The sequence below is a fragment of the Protopterus annectens genome, chromosome 2.part2 (assembly GCF_019279795.1).
Source record: "Protopterus annectens isolate FY-2018-M chromosome 2.part2, PAN1.0, whole genome shotgun sequence".
NCBI classification, from domain to species: domain Eukaryota; kingdom Metazoa; phylum Chordata; order Ceratodontiformes; family Protopteridae; genus Protopterus; species Protopterus annectens.
This window is the reverse complement of record NC_056730.1, coordinates 775,754,318-775,771,555: the sequence shown is the minus strand read 5'-3', so window position 1 is coordinate 775,771,555 and position 17,238 is coordinate 775,754,318.

The following is a 17,238-nucleotide window of genomic DNA, read 5'->3' as shown; positions in this document are numbered from 1 at the left end:
GGCTCCTGTCTGCCACCACCAAGCATCTACTGCTACAGACCAGGGACGCCACTATTGTGCTGTGCAAATGTCCTGAATTGGGAAAAGTCTGCCTTGTTGCCCTCACAGCATGTTACCTTTATTGGCACCGAATTAGACATGGTGCTCATGAGGGCCTTCCTTCCAGAAGAAAGAATTCATGTTTTACAGCAGCAGGTCTACGCTTTGCTACCATTGAAGAAGGTCAAGGCAAAAGTGGTCCTCAAGTTATTAGGGACCATGGCTGCCATGATTATGCTAATTTCTCTTGCAAGACTACACGTGAGGCTTCTTCAGTGGCTACTTTTTGCCCAATGGTCTCTACAGCATCTCCTGCTCTCCCATCTTATTCCAGTTACAGACAGGTGCAAGCGGGATCTGTGCTGGTGGCTTCAGACCAGCAATCTCAACGTGGGCATGCCTTTCGTTCTTCCTTCTCTGGTTGCCACGGTGACCACGGATGCTTCCCAGATCGGGTGGGGGGCATTATCTCATCAGGACAGTCCAAGACACGTGGCAAGAACATGAGACCTATTTGCATATCAATGTCTTGGAGATGACAGTGGTGATTTTAGAGTTGCAAGCACTTCAGGGCTTTCTTCCTCATGGGACAATTGCATTCCACTCAGACAACATGTCAGTGGTATGGTATCTGAACAAACAGGGAGGAACCAGGTTGTATCACTTTTGCAGAGAGGCACTTTTAGTGTGGCAGTTGGCAGTATCTTCCCGATGCTTTCTAGTGACAATGCACATACTGTGGAAGTCCAATGTGATTGCCGACAGGCTGAGCAGAGCTATTCTGATGCCTCACCAGTGGTCCCTGAGCGAACAAGTGGCAGACCGGATTTTCCGCAGATGGGGTCAGCCTTGCTGCAATCTATTTGCCAGCCCGCTCAATGCCAAATGCAGCAGCTACTTCACCCTTATCCCCCCATAGGGGGAGGTACCCAGGGACACTCTAGTTCACGAATGGCCCTCCGGTCTTCTCTATGCTTTCCTGCCAATCCCCCTGATAACGAAGGTTATTCAGAAAGCACAATCCTTGGGAAGCAAAATGATACTGATTGCACCACACTGGCCTCGTCAGATTTAGTTTCTTTTTCTCCATCCTTATCTAATGGACAATCCGTGGATTCTGGACCCAGAGCCAGATCTGCTGACTCATATGTCAGGGCAGTTCCACCCCTCCATTCAGACTCTCAAGTTGACAGCATGGCTGCTCCAATTCCATCCCTAGTCAGGCTTCATGTTTTTTCCCCGGAGGTGGTTCATATTCTGTTTTTTTTCCCACAAGCCTTCTACTAGGAAGATTTACTCCAGTAAGTGGAAGAGATTCTCCATTTGGGCTCATGAAAGGCAGATTGATCCCTATACAGCTCCCATTTCATCAGTTTTAGAATTTCTTTCTCAACTGTTCAGCCAGGGATTGGCTGTGGTAACCATTAAAGTGCAGCTGGCAGCCATTTCTTTTTCATGTTGCTAATGAACCCACTCTAAAGGTGCACAGACTTTGTAGGGATTTTCTGAAAGGGACTATGCTACTTCGACCTCCAGTCTTTGATCCTGTAATGCCATGGGACCTTAGTTTTGTGTTACAGCAGCTTACTTTGCCTCCTTTTGAGCCTGCAGCAACCTGTGACATTAAATTTTTGTCTTGGAAGACAATCTTTTTGATAGCCATCACTTCGGCTAGGCGGGTCTCTGAACTCCAAGCTTTATCGGTTCGGCCCCCTTACTTGGTATTTCAAAAGGATAGGGTTTCACTGAGACCTAATCCTTCCTTTATGCCTAAGGTTGCTTTGGTAGTCAACCTCAACCAGTCCATTGAGCTGCCTGTATTATTCCCTGAATTCTCTAACAGGGCAGAATTTAAGTTTCATCAGCTAGATGTCCACAGACAATTGCATTTCTATTTACATAGAACAAAAGATATTAGGAAATCAGATCAACTCTTTGCCTCGTTTTCAGACAATAGACTCGGGGCTCCAGTTTCTAAAGTAACTCTCTCCAGACGGATTTCTAGTTGCATTTCCTTCATCTATACTTCAAATGGAAAGGAGTTACCATTTAAAGTGAAGGCTCATTCTACACGATCGGTGTCTATCTCTACTGCCTTTCAGGCTAGGATGTCTATGGATGATATTTGTGCTGCAGCCACTTGGGCATCTCTTCACACCTTTATTAGTCACTAAAAATTGGATCTTATATCTAGAGGCAGATCTTCCTTTGGTTTCACAGTGCTCAGGAGTATTTTCCAGTGAGCCACCCAAGGTTTAGGTGCTAGGGACGCTGTCCCAGGGGTAAGAATGTAGGCGAGATTGGAATACATAACATCAAGAAGTTATTTACTCACCATAACGTTCAATGTATGTAGTCCATCTCACCTCACATTCTTACTAACCCTCCCACCTACCCTCTCCTGGAGGACCTAGAGGTCGAGTCTCTGTTTTCAGCATTCCTTTTTGATGTGTTGAGTTGGTTCTTTTTCTCAGCGTGTTGGTGTGTGTGTGTATGTGAGCTTGCAGCAAACAAGATCTGGGGATACGCGTGTTGCAACATGGGATTCCTCTTAGCCACAAGCCAATTGAAGACTTTGAGCTAGAGTATGGCTGAGTCGAAGCCGAGGTTCGGCTCCGAACCCAGGGGTAAGAATGTGAGGCAAGATGGACTACATACATCGAACGTTATGGTGAGTACATAACTTCTTGGCACTAGAAAAGGATGATAGGACTTTACATGCTCAGTCAGGTAGGCAAGGATTTTATGCTGCCTGTGTGAGGAAAAATTAATTCTACAATCCTTTGTCAGTGAATCAGGTGACTTTGTGAGTGATAATAAGACATGAGATGGCATTAGCAAAGTCCCATACTGGTTTGAAAGGCTGGTGAAGAGGAATTTAAGGCAAATTTTTTGTCAGTCTAACACATTGCGTTACACATTCCTTTAGAAGTGGCAGGACCTTAGTTCTAGAGAGAATGTGATCCACAGTGGAGCTTGTTAAGAAGATTACGAGATGGTCATCCAGGACTTACTGGCATTATGTTATATGGAAGAGGGGATGGGGGCATATATGTAGACAGACAAAAAATAACAAAAATGAGACAGAGAGAAAATGGAGGACTAATAAGAATTCAGAGCAAGAAGAAAGAGAGGAGACAGGTGACTATTGTCATTTGCTAACATTTTCAACATTTTCAAGTGCTAGGTAATCTGGATATTTGTTAAACTGATCCTATACAAGGTTGAAAAAAAGGCTGAATTGTGTCCAGGAGAGAAGAGGCTGGCTATGTTTATAAATATCTGGTGTTTTAATTAGAAAGGACCACAAGACATGAGATGGTACAAACAAACACCCACATTGAAGCATATGATGAAAAAGTAGGGCAACCAAGATTTTTTTTTGCTATGTCTTATGAGCAAAATTATTGGTTTATGTTCAAAGCAAAGCTCATTTAAGATTATGCACAAAGATATTGTCTTAATACATCATTTTCCAAAGTTACAGTGATTTGATCTATGATTTGATCTAAGTTAGTCTAGAGTAATATACTAGATTGATGAACCATGGATAGGGTTAGGAGGTTTATAAATTTTAGAATGTAGAGTCAGATGCCAATGGTGGTGGTGGTGGTGGGGTGGGTTAATACTATAGCACCCAGACCCACAAGTTATGGACATGGTCTGTTTTCCCCGATGGACTACATCAGTCAGATGCAAGGTTTTCAATCTATAATGTGAGCTTACTTAACAGATACTAGTGACAGAGCATCCAGCTAACCAAATGTAACAGAATAGATCAATGGTGTAGGCATAGGAAGAAAGCACAAAGGGCTTAGGGGTAATGGGTGGGGGGGGGTCTATATTGCAGTAGGCCCATGTTGCTGTATCCTTGAGGCTACTGCCAGCAATAATATTTATGGGATGCTGATGTGGCATTATCAATTGGATGGGAAAAGATGGATGTTCTGGTTTGGATTATGCCAGAAGTGAGATGGGGAAAGTATAATGGATGTTTTGGTGTTCCTGGGGTGTCAGGAGGATGACATTCTTCCCTTAGCAGTGGAATATTGTGATGGAACATACATTGGAAATCATAGTTCAGAATAGCTCTGTTCTCCGAGAGTATCAACTGCACCAAGCCTAGCAGACTTCCAACCTTTAACTCATCTGGCAGAGGGCCCAAATTAATAGGCTGGGGGTACGTTGGCAGAGTTCCATATTATTAGAAAATTTTATGCTGTAGCCTGGATGGTTGCTCTTTGGTGCTAGAGGTATGAAGGAAGGTGAAACTGATAAAATGGTGGACCGTGTGAACAATTTACTGACTGAAATCAAAGTGACAATGCTTTGATGATTAATAAAATAAATTAACTAATAAACTAGTAGCGTTGTAGCCTCGCAGTAAGATGCTGTCCGGTTCGAATCTCAGCTAGAACGTCTTCTGCATGGAGACATGCGTGAATGGGCGTACCTTCGTTGAAGGTTGTGCGTCAGGCCTGCCAAGCTGGTACGTAAAAATCAACTGCCAATCATTAGCGGACTGGAGTTCCGCTGTGGCGACCCCTAACTGGGAAAAGCCGAAAGACACAAAAAAACTAATAAACTAATAGAATTTACAATTGTGGTGCCTGAATAAAGGAAATTATTTAATTTGTATGTATAGTATGAATGTAGCATAAAAAACATCCTGTTTAATAAACACTGGCCAAAACCCAAGATGCTGTTGTGATTTTGTGGATGGGGAAGGACAAATATTAAGCCTTTTGGATTAAATCAGACATAATAATAAAATCTCAGACAACTGGTACTGTGAAGATAAATGACCTATGCAAAGACATTTCATGAAGGTATGTACTCTTATTTGGTTTTATCATGTTATAAACTTGGAAAATATTTTTCATATAAATGGATTGTGTCTTGCAAAGACCTCTGAGGAGTTGCTGTCTGCTTTCTATTATTAGTAGTTAACTGAGATAGAACCACAATTCAGAATAAATACAAGACATCTACAACTGGGAAATAATTATGATTTATATCTTTTAGTCTATCACTTTTTATAAAACAGATACTATAAAGTCATAGGGTAACTTGCATTTATTGCAGAATACTGCATTTCTCCAGTCAGTAGCTAATAAAGAAACATATGCACTTATTGAATTAAGATTTATCATTAATTACTCAAGCACATATATCTACAATAATTACATCACTACCTGAAAGAACAGTAATGGGTTTTGGCATTGTTTTAACTGAATTCTAAAACAGTATACAACTGGGCTGTGTCAGTTTTCAGTAGAGGTTTAGATTACATTTTTAGTACAGAGAAAAAATCTATTGCCTTTGTTGATGCTGTCATTGATTTAAATACAAAATAAAGGATAAAAGAATCTTATCTGTCTGGAGTAACAGAGTTTAAAGAATATTACTCGCATCACGTTTACAAAGCTATTATATTTCAGCTTTATGTCAGAAGCTCTGTTACACTGTACTCGGTTGATTCACTGTAAAGGAAACAGCTGCAAATACTGCAAACATTGTGAATGATAATGATTTACTTCAGCAAACAATAACTGGAGAAGAAGCCTAATTTTTGTCTTGCATTACCATATAGTTAATTTAATGAATATCCAAGACCATTGTCATGGAGGATTTTTCTTTTTTTATAATCTGCAGATGTCTCACTATTGTTTGTATTTTGATAAAAAGTGTGGGGGCAAACTATCTGTTCATGTGTGCATCTGTACATCTCTCCATATGTGTATGTGTGTGCATGTGTTTGTGTCTGTGAGTGTGTCTTTAAGGGACCCCTTTGTCTAAGTATTGCTTCAGGCCTGTAGCAATTACATTTCATTCAATGGGACACATGTGTGATGAGGGACACCCCAATCTGTAATACATGCTGCTGATATCTTAAAATCAATGCCAATTTTATTTTTCCATTCCAAGCTGTTTGATTTTAATTTAAAATACATATCATTACTATATGATTTACTTGTATAATGCTTCCATTACCTGTGGCATCTGGAGATTAAAATATGCTTTGCACCAATTTTAAATGAGGTGCATCATCTTTAGGATGTAAGTGACACAGCAACCTACAACAGCTGCACTGGAGTTGGGCTGTCGTTTTTGAGTGCCATCAGCAAACCTATTAAGCTTTAGACTGCAGAATATGTACCACAGGGCTGACAGAATCAGTAGTATAACTTTATTGGATCTATTACTTTTACCATTTTGATGTTTTTACTCAATTAAGGAGATCATTATAATTAAATTTTAAAAGTTTGAAGTTGTTTTACAATTATTTTTTTTTATTATGGTTTAGCTACAAGTAACACATTGAAAGCTGTATAAAGACATGTTCCATTTCCAAACTCTTCAAGCCATATAGTATGTGACTCTTGGAAGTAACACACCATTTTGCTTAACTTAAATTTTCACTGTCGGCACAGATTTGTGTCTATCCAGACTTAGCAAGTTAGCAGAATTATAGACAATAAAAGAAACATGATCTACTAGGTTTATAAGGTTTGAACATTAGCTAATTACTTCCTTCAAGGCCTGAATATTAGGTAAGTACTTTTTTCTGTATATCATTTACATCTGGTGAGAAACATTATCTCAAGTCAAAGGGCATCTGCAAGTTATACTAAAGGGAGCAGCAAACCACATAATAACTTGAAAAAGTTTTTTGAAGTGTGTTTTGGAGATAAAGATCAACAGATCCTATAACTTTAGTGAAATAAAAGTTATATGAAGCCATAAAGGGCAGCTCAGATCAAACAATCACATTTTAAAAAATTTAAATTACTCTTAATAATGGAGATTAGCATAGATATATAATTATTTTTATTTATAAATCATGTTATAATTACACTGCAAAGCCTGACACAGCCCTTGACAGCTGATTCCACAATGAACTTGAGTCACCTGCTGTTAGCTAGTAGTTACTGCTTTCATTGTCATAAACATCTAAAAATTGCAATGATAAGGCTGAGATTATAGGTTCTTTGACTCATTACAGCAAAATGGTAGTGCAATCATCACTTCTTTGCAAGCAGTCATAATACTGTCACACCTGAAGCTATGTATTCATCTGCACTAAACAGCTGCAGCCAGAAATCTAGAATACTGCAAGCCAGATGCATTGTGGAAAGGTATTGTGCCTTATTAATATTAATTTTTGCACAAGCATGAAAATAGAAAGATGACAGTGATTACTTAAATGTTTGCTGAGCCTTGAGAAGGATTCTAAGGTACAAAGGGATGAAGCCCTGATTGTGTTCCGGGCAACCAGCATTGAATTAGTGTCCCCAACTCTAAAGGAGCCAGGTTCATAGGACATAGGTTCATAGATTAGTACCAGGTTAGCTGCCCTTGAGGGTCATTTTAAGCCTAGTTAACTTCCCTCAAATGTGAGAATCAAACCTTGTAACTTGTGTTTGTGAGATAAACCCCTTAATCATTGCACCAACCCTCCCCACTTGTACCATTTCAGGAGAAGTGAAGGAGTAATGCCCAGTTCTCTTCTTCAATGAGTTGGGTGGAGTGGGGAAGGATGTTTATCTTCAGGATTACACTGGGTGGTGCAGTTTATTTGGCTTGACCATGACTACCACCACTCATACTTCAAGGAAGGAGCAAGACTGCTTTGAGGGGATACGTATCATGGAAGTTAAGGGAATTCCCTTCGCTGTCAGCACATTGCCTGTCTTCCTCCATGGTGCTTTGCTGAGCATGAGAATGAGACAGGGTTGCAACAAATAAAGCTTGAATTACCCTGTCAGCTTGTTTGAATGACAGCTTCTCACAGCTGACCTTTGTCCCAGTGATGGGGAATGATAGGGTTGATTGTCCAGGAGGGGCTGGTGATTGATGGACAATGAGGGAACAAAAACAAGCAAAAAAAAAATAAAAGTGCCAAGCCTTGGCATGAACCTGCTTACCAAGTATGCCAAAAAAGTATAGCCAAAGTGAACAGCTCAGAAGAGTATGGTGGAAGTCCTACCTTCTCAGCCCAGAATTGCAAGAGTAAATAGCAATAAAAGCAAGACTACTAGTTTAGTAATTCTGTTCTCTGAATGAATAAATATTTAATTCCAGTTCTCAGCATAGAAACATACAACACATAAAAAACAGTGCTGCACCTTAAAAGATGTTAGAATATATACTTTGTAATTCTTTTAAATTTCAGATTTCACAGTGAAATGCTTGAGTAATTATTCATACTGAGTTGTAATTTTGGGTTAATAATAGTAATAATTAGGACATCCAATATGGCTGAACAATGATCAACAGCTTAATTTTAACTCACCCAGTGTGAAAAAGAAATTGAGAGATAAGGGTCAGTAACTCTACCAGTTTTATTAAATCTGTTAAATAAAGGATCTTCCATTGATTAAGAAAGCTGAGTAATGATATTCCAACAAAATAAAGGGCTGAAATAAGGAGAAAGCAGATATCCAGACCACAGTGGCAAGAGACCATACAGGATGGAATTGACTGAAAGGGAGGCACAGAGTACTACATAAGGTGTTTCCCCCTCATGAGACCCTACACAACAACAGGACCGACAATAAGGCAAGTTTTTTTGACTTTGTAAGTTTTAGTAAACTTAGTTACTGGCTAGTAAGTATACTGTCTGGATGCCAGCAAAGAACAAACCTAGAGAGTCTTAAAAAAATCAGCTAGAAAAAGTGAAGAGAAAACACTGGCTGGGAAGAATCCTGCAGCTGTTCAGCAAAAAGCAGTTTGAGATTCAGCTTTTGTGCAAGACATGGATTGCAATAATCTACAGGAAAAAAGAAATCAGATTTTAAAGGTGATTGAAATAAATGAAACATTAAATGAGTATAGCAACTGAAATAACAAAGGGTGGGAAAAAATGGAAGAAACTTTAAATACCTATTCAGATGAACTGATAAAACTATAAAAATCAGATGTCGAAATGAAGAAAAGTATGGCTGAGTATAAGACTGCTCGAGAACAGATGTTTCTAGAAATGGTATAGTTAGAGAACAGAGCACACAGGGGAAAATATTTTTGCTATACCAGATAAACTAGAAGGAACAGGTGCAGATTGTATTTATTTTATGAAAGCACAAATCAGAAATTGGACTTCTATTCCTCAGCAGGATTTCTTAACTGAAAGGTTGCATTGTGTGTATGTTCCAAACCTGGCTACGAGAAAGCAGCAGAGATTTATATAAGTAAGGATGTAAGCATAACAGCAGAAAGAGTTGATCCTGGCAAACTTGTGGCAGAAGGGCAACATATTCATAATTGGAGAAAGTAGAGTGTTTATTTAAATGATTATTTAATGTACACCAGGCAGAAGAGAAACAAATGTATCCCCACAATCAAGGAATGTCTAGAGGCAGGTGTGAGATTTAAGCTGCTGTATCCAGTTGCCTTCAAAAGATTTTTTTCCTGGGAGATCAAAGTAATTTTTAATGCAGAACAGGCTAAGGAGGAAACACAAAAGTGTATCCAACAAAAAAGTGAGCCATCCAACATAAGGGAACTGTGCTTCTTTTCAATTAATAAAGCTCATAGAGAGACTTTGCTAGTGAAACCTTTTTAAATATTCTAAAGGAAAATGCTTGAAAGACAGAAAAAAGAACAGGAGTTGACTAGACTAATTGGGAGTACCTTAGACTTGAACAGGAGTCTGGGGTTGGGAGATGTATATGAAAAGGAAGACAACCAGCAACACTGACATTAGTGAATAAATGTGATTTTATAAGGCATCAATCACAATTATGAAATATGGCTATACAAAAAAGTGGAATGCTTGGACTTTTGTTGACTTTGTTAAACTTGTGGGGGACTGAAAAGCATATTCCTCACTTCATGGCATTAATGTTTGGAAGGACATTAAGCAGGAGGGAAGAGGAAAGAAAAATAAGGTAATTGTAAGAAGAACATTTTTTTCTTAGCAGTATATATATAAAACATTTCATGATATAAACAGCATCTTATACAGTAAAGCATTTTCAGTTATGGTTGTATGTGATCACAATAATAATGTAAAGAGGTGCATTTTCCCATTCTTTTTTAGTTTTAAGAAATGTAAAGGCTTGTCAAAATCCTGTTTAAATAAATGGCTTGTAATATTGAGTTTTTGAGGTGGGGATGGGGTGTAAAAGTGCACAGATCATAATATATGTAGTTCTGATATGTTTTCTCTTATGTTTCATGGGTGAATGTTTACATTAAGGCCATTGGCTTAATCTAATAGCAAGGTTTTAGTGTAAGCAAGTGAATAAGGGAACACTGAATGTAATGATTTTTTTTTCCTTTAGCATATAAATGCTCAGAGTGAGTTGAGGAGGCTGCAGTTGATGGCATCTGCACATTTTGTTGTTATGTTTCTATTGAGACAAGATGACTACAGGACCAGTCAATAAAAGCTAGAACACTTTTTAAGTAAGGCAAAAAGTTAATGTTTTCTGAAATCATACAAGCTGTTTTTCACATCTGGGAGGGGAATAAACATAAGACAAGAACAGACATCAATTAGTGCAAGTAGGAGCACAGGCCATAATATGCATCTTAGCATGGATAACCTTAATTTTATGTCAGGTAATTCCTGTGTATGAAGCTGTCTATTTGGGACTATTCCCGTCAAGAGGGGTAAACTTCATTGTTTGTAGAGGTACATCATTTTGTGTCCTTGTTTTAAGTTAATAGGTTATGGGGGTGCTCTAGAGGCGTGCTTGTTTTTCTGGTTATGGGTTTCCATTAATACTAAAAGTCTTGTAAAATATGTCATAGGTTCAAATGGAGATGACTAAAAATGACTGTATAAAAGATAAACCTGCCAAACATTAGTGGTATATGCAACACAAAAGATGTAGTATATAATAGGTGGGAATAATAACTTCTTATAATGGTGACACTATCAATATTATTTTGGAATGTGAATCATCTAACATGTATAGACATAAATAAAATACAGAATGCAAATAACAATGCTACAAGAGATTTATTTAAAAAGTAGTGAGCATGTGACTTTGATAAAGAAAGGATTTCTGGACAACTATTCAGCAGAGTATCAGGGATAAAGAAAAGAGGAATAGATATTAATTGCTAGAGCAACTTCAGTAGTGATGGAAGAGGAAAAAAGATAATAATGGTAGATTTGTGGTAGTAAGGGGATACTGGCAAGTGAGGAGGATTATGCTGGCATGCATTTATATTTCACCTAAAACAGCTATTAAGGAGCTTAACAAACTGTTGTGAGAAATAATCAACTTTCAGTAGGAAATTTTACTTATAGGTGGGGACTGGAATTTGATTTGCAACAGTGAGGATGTATCTGAGGGATCTAGAAGGGAAAATAATAACAAAAGAGGGCAGATTTACATAGACATTTATGAAAATAGTTTGTATGGAACACATGAATTCAGTATTAGTAACCTGGGGACAATTTACATATTATTCCCCAAAGGTCAACAACTGGGCTAGATTAGAAAGAAATTTTATTTCACAGGAACTTGCGCATTTAATTGAATGCTTTGACACATCCAATAACTATTTCAGATTATGCACCAATAAAAGCTAACATAAAAATACAGGTTAATGAAGTAAAAATGAGACATTAGCACTTCCAAACCTACCTGTTAAAAAGAGAGGAATTTAAGGAATGGGAAGTAGAAATTATATGGGAGTTATTAGGGAAGACAGAGACTTCTTCAGAAATTATAGCTAGTGAATAGGATTAAATGAAAGTGGAATTAAAAATAGGGTAGAAATAAAAGAAAATTAGATATGGTTAAGAAGTAACAAGAAGTATTTACAGGTGCTAACAGAGATTAAAGTATTGCAGAATAAGGGGAATCTCACAGAACAAGAAAACATGCAACTGCAGAGTGCAAAATAAAGAAATGAAGTATCTGGATGATATGCATGAGTTTAGAAACATTGAAATATTACAGTTAAGAAACTGTTTTTGATAATAACTTTGGAGCACAAAAATATCTAGCATAGTGACTGTGACAACAGAAACTATAAAGGGTTGTTGCCAAACTTAAGAAGCCTATAACAAGAAAAACATCTACAGATCCTCTAGAGGTATCCGAGATATTTTGGAAATGTTAAGAAAATTTGTATAAACAGAGATCTGTGGAAATTAAGAAAGATTACAAATGGAAATATTTATTGAAAACTTAAGTATGTCAAGTTTAGAAGTAGATGAGGCTCAACGATTAACAGGTGAGATAGGAGGAGATGAGATAAAAACTATGATGTACAATCAGTCTGCAGGAAAGTCTCCAGGAATTGATGGTATTCCTGTGGAAGTTTGGAAGCTAGAAGGGAAAAAAGAACAAAGGTTTAGATGGTTTGTTTAGCAATATTCTAAAAGGAGGGGAAGCACCAACATCCTCGAAGAAAAGGGTCTATATTAGTTGATCAAACGCTTAGTTAAAAGGTTTCCTACCTTTCCTGTAACTAGTGTTCCAGATACAGATTTGCTGTATCCAGTACTGTTTGTAAGCTTCTGAGCCCTCCAAGCCTTTCTGTGTTGGAGGGAAGCCTTCTAGCTTATCAGTGGGAGTGGTAAGCATTAGGTAATCTGTCTACCACATAAGGAGTGGTTCTGGCCCAGAATTTGTAGTTACTGGCCATTTGGGCAATCTTCCATCTCTCTCAACTTTCTGATTTGAAAGCCTGCATTTGCACTTGTTTCTGTCCTGTAACTCGTCTAGTGCAGATACAGATTCTTAGTTTTAGCACTTAAATTTGCTTGTTCATGCTCAGCACTTGTTCAGAACTTGTAAGCACTAAATAAGCTACTAATTACTATAGCACTCAATCTTCCTCATTACCTAGAGGAAAACAGTTTTTGTACTTACTTTTCTCACTGGTGTTGAGAAAAACAGCTCTTGTACTCACTTTCCTCACTTATCTAGAGGAAAATAGCTTTTATTCAGGCATGTCCAAGGGTCAGCTCCCAGTGTTCTCCCCTGTCTATCTGATGAATTTGGACATCTTGAGGCAATGTAGAAATTGCCTCATGTACACAGACAACCCTCTCCTCCTATCACCCAACACTACAAGCTTTGAGAGATGCACTTATCTAGCCAAACTGGAGGTAAAGGTCTCTCCAACCAAGACTGAACCTGTCAGTCATGAGGAGAAGGTAACATTTGCACCACACCACACTCATCACATAGTCTCCCTATGTCTACACCACCAAAATCCACACATAGAAACTCAAAAACATTCACGGAGGCTCTCAATAATAATCTGCCTAAGCAACAGAGACCTCCAAAGCAGAAACACAAGCAACCTCCATCCCCCAACACATCCCAAATGACACATAGCCCACAGACTCAGTGTGCCACTCAAACACAGCCAATAAGGCAAAACAACATACCCAACACACTAGTCATAGGTGACTCTATAGTCAGGCACACTGATGTCCCACTCACTAGGCTAAAAAAGGAGAAGGTTACTGTCAGCTGCCTGTCGGGTGCCAGGATCTGCCACATAACCCACACACTCAGGTCACTCCACAACAAGTACAAATATGACTCTGTCATTATCCATGTTGGTGTGAATGACCTGAGACATACCTCCCTGGACTACATGAAAAGAGACATGGAAGAGCTCTCTGATCTTGTAGCCCAGGCAGGTATGACCCTAGCCCTGAGTAGCATTCTGCCATTGCCCAGAATGATACCGCAGTACAAGGACAAAATGATTGACTTCAACAATTGGCTAAGCTTCTGGTGTCATTCTAAGGGGATCCAGTATCTGTCTGCTTGGGATGACATGGTCAACAGACCACAATGCTTTGCCACAGATGGCCTGCATCTGTTGCCCCTGTCATTCCGGATACTGGCTAAGGATCTTGCTGCCCCTATAGTGCCTTTTTTAGGCAGGGTTCAAGTAACAAATTCACCACCATAACAGGAACACACAAGCAAAAACTGAGGGTAATGCTACTCAATGCTAGAAGTCTAAGTTTCAAAATGCACTCACTCAAGGCACTCCTTAAAATGGAGAACATCGATATCTGTGCAGTGACTGAGACCTGGTTCAAGGCTCCAGAGAGCACCCCTGCACTACCAGCCTATAACTCATACCACACTTTTTGGCCATGTAACCTGGACCGAAACACCAAAGGTGGGGGTGTGTCCATATTCATTAAGGATATCCACACCTCCAGGCTAGTTGGTCAGCGTAATGCATCCGAGGTTATCCCAGTGCAACTAACTCTTGGCAAAACTACAATCCAAATTGTAGCTTGCTGCAGATCCCCCACCATGCCCCAGGATTCCCACTCCTTTTTTCTTGATGTACTAGAAAATATTAGGGTTCAACCAAACACTCTAATAATGGGTGACTTCAACTACCCCACCATTAACTGGGAAAACTACTCATGTACCAACTCCTTAGCACAACGCTTTCTAGAATTCATAAACTCCAATGCCCTAGATCAACTTATCCACACCCACATCAAGGGCAACAATATCTTAGCCCTAGTCATTACCAACATGAGTAACCGGTGTTCCACACCTGAAATCAACTCCTCGTTGGTCCGATATGACCATAAACTAATCACCCTTGATATCCACATCCCACTCCCACCCCCCATTAAGGAAACCACAGTAAAAAATTTCTCCAAAGCCAACTTCATGCTTCTTAAGACAGAAGTAGTGAACTTCATGACACCCATGCAGATGGACAATACAGTTACAACTGCTGAATCCTACACAAATGCACTCTATAAGCACTTACATGAGTGCATGGATCGTGCTATCCCAAACAGAACCAAGATGCTATCCTCCAAAAAAAGGAAGCTGATCTGGTGGTCCCCTGCCATAAACAAACTGTACAACAGAAGGAAGAAACTGTTGCAAAAGAGAGTAAAATCCCATGAGTGGAGGAGCTCCCTGGTCAGCCTCAGTAAGAAGCTGAGATCCCTTATAAGATCCTCCAAAGCTAGCTATGAAAATAAAATCGCCACTAATTCCAAGGACAACCACAAAGCATTCTATAGCTATGTCAAGAATCTCAATGACAACACCCAGATCTGCTCTGAGATACAGCACAAAGGCATGAAAATTACAGAACCAACTGATATTGCCAACATCCTAGCAGATAGGTTCAGTGCTAACTTTACCCCCCCCTCCCACCCTCTAAAGGGCCCATATCTATACAGGAAGAATGCAGATTCCCTGTAATCACAACTATGCAGGTGAAACCTGCACTCTCTAAAGCCAAAAACACAGCATCCATGGGACCGAACAACATCCCAGGCTGCATTTACACGAACTTCAGAATGAACTGGCTCCTCACTTAAGCACCATGTTCAATAATAGCCTCGCATCAGGCTATGTGCCCACTGAATGGCACACAGCAACATTTATCCCACTCCACAAAGTGGGTGCCAACACTGATCCCGGGAACTATAGACCTATTAGCCTGATGAGCCTGGTCTGCAAAGCCATGGAACGTATCATCATGGAACTCATAAACAAAGACATTGGTAACCTCCAAACTCTGGATCCCACCCAATTCAGGTTTGTGAAAGGCAGATCATGCCTCCTGAACCTGATCAACTTCTTTGAGGCAGTCACCAAAGCCGTAGATGAGGGTAAGGTGTTTCACACAGCCTATCTTGACCTCGCCAAGGCTTTCGACACCATCCCCCATTCTGGAATTATAGCTAAACTCAATAAACTAGGCATAAATCCCTATGTCACAAGATGGGGTGCCAACTGGCTCACTGCAGAACCCACACTGCAAAAGTTGCAGACTCCAAATCTGACCTCAAACCAGTGACAAGTGGAGTACCACAGGGTTCCATCCTGGGACCGCTCCTGTTTGATATCTACTTCTCTGAAGTACAGGCTAACACAGAAGGCCTCTGGCTAATGAAGTTCACAGATGACTGCAAACTAGGAGCCATAGTCAAGTCCCCAAATGATGCGAACATCCTACAGAAGGGCCTCTCTAAGACAGATGCCTGGTGTCAGAGCCATGGCCTCAAGCTCAATACCAAAAAGTGCAGTGTCATCACCTTTGGTAAAAACTCTGTACCCATGAACTACCACATAGGCAGCAATCTACTTAACACCGAATGCGTGATAAGAGACCTTGGGACCCAGGTGGACAGTAGTCTCTCCTTTGATAGTCACATCACCACAGTAGTCAGGAAGTCCTTCTACATGGTACACCTCATCATAAAAGGGTTCTGATCCAGGAAAAAAGAGGTCATCGTTTCCCTCTACTCGACACTCATTAGACCCATTATAGAGTACAACGCCCCTTTTGGAATGTACCTCACAAGACATCTGCAGCAGCTGGAAAGGCCACAGAAGTATCTCACAAAGAGGATTACTGGACTCAAACAAATGCTCTACACTGACCGTCTCAAAAAACTCCAGCTTTACTCCATAGCATATCGCCTACTCCAAGGTGATCTCTGCCTAACATATAAAGCTGTGTCAAACCCAGAGCTGTTGGGCATGCTACACCTAAAAAAATCCCAATCCCTCCAAGCTACACGCTCTAGGGACCTAAATCTTGTCACCACAATAAACAGGACATGCTGGAGGGATAGATTACTATCCCAGAGACTTCCCATACTCTGGAACAGGCTACCCATCTATGTCAAGCAAAGTTCTTCATTAGCACTCTTTAAGAAAAATCTTGAGTGGATGGGAAATAGGAAATACACCCCAGGGATCACTTCTGTGTCTTTGCTCATCAGTGGCACAAGAAAATAACTTTCTTGGGTAGCGTAAGCCAGGGAACCTTGTTGGCTAGGCTTACGTAGGCCCTTGGGCCGATAGCCTAACACCTACCTATGAACCTATGAACCTATGAATCACTAATAATCGAACACACAAAACCGCAAATGGCAGTTTCCACTCAGGGAAACAAGTTGTTTGGCTGTTGTGTGGAGTTTGCCCTTTCTTCAATGTGGAGTGATCTTGTAGTTGGTATGTTTAGTTAAGGGGGTGTGGGGGCGAAGCCCCCCACTTCATTTGCGTTTATTTATTTTTTTTGATGGGCAACAGCATTGTTTCCCTTAGTGGAAACTGCCATTCAATGTTTTGTGTGTGTGATTATTAGTGATCGACGTTTAGTTATTCACTTAACTAAACGTTTGATCATCTGATATAGACGTGAAGAAAGCTGTGGTGCCTGTAATACCTAAGGATGATAAAGACCCAGGTTTATATAGGTCTATTTTAATTT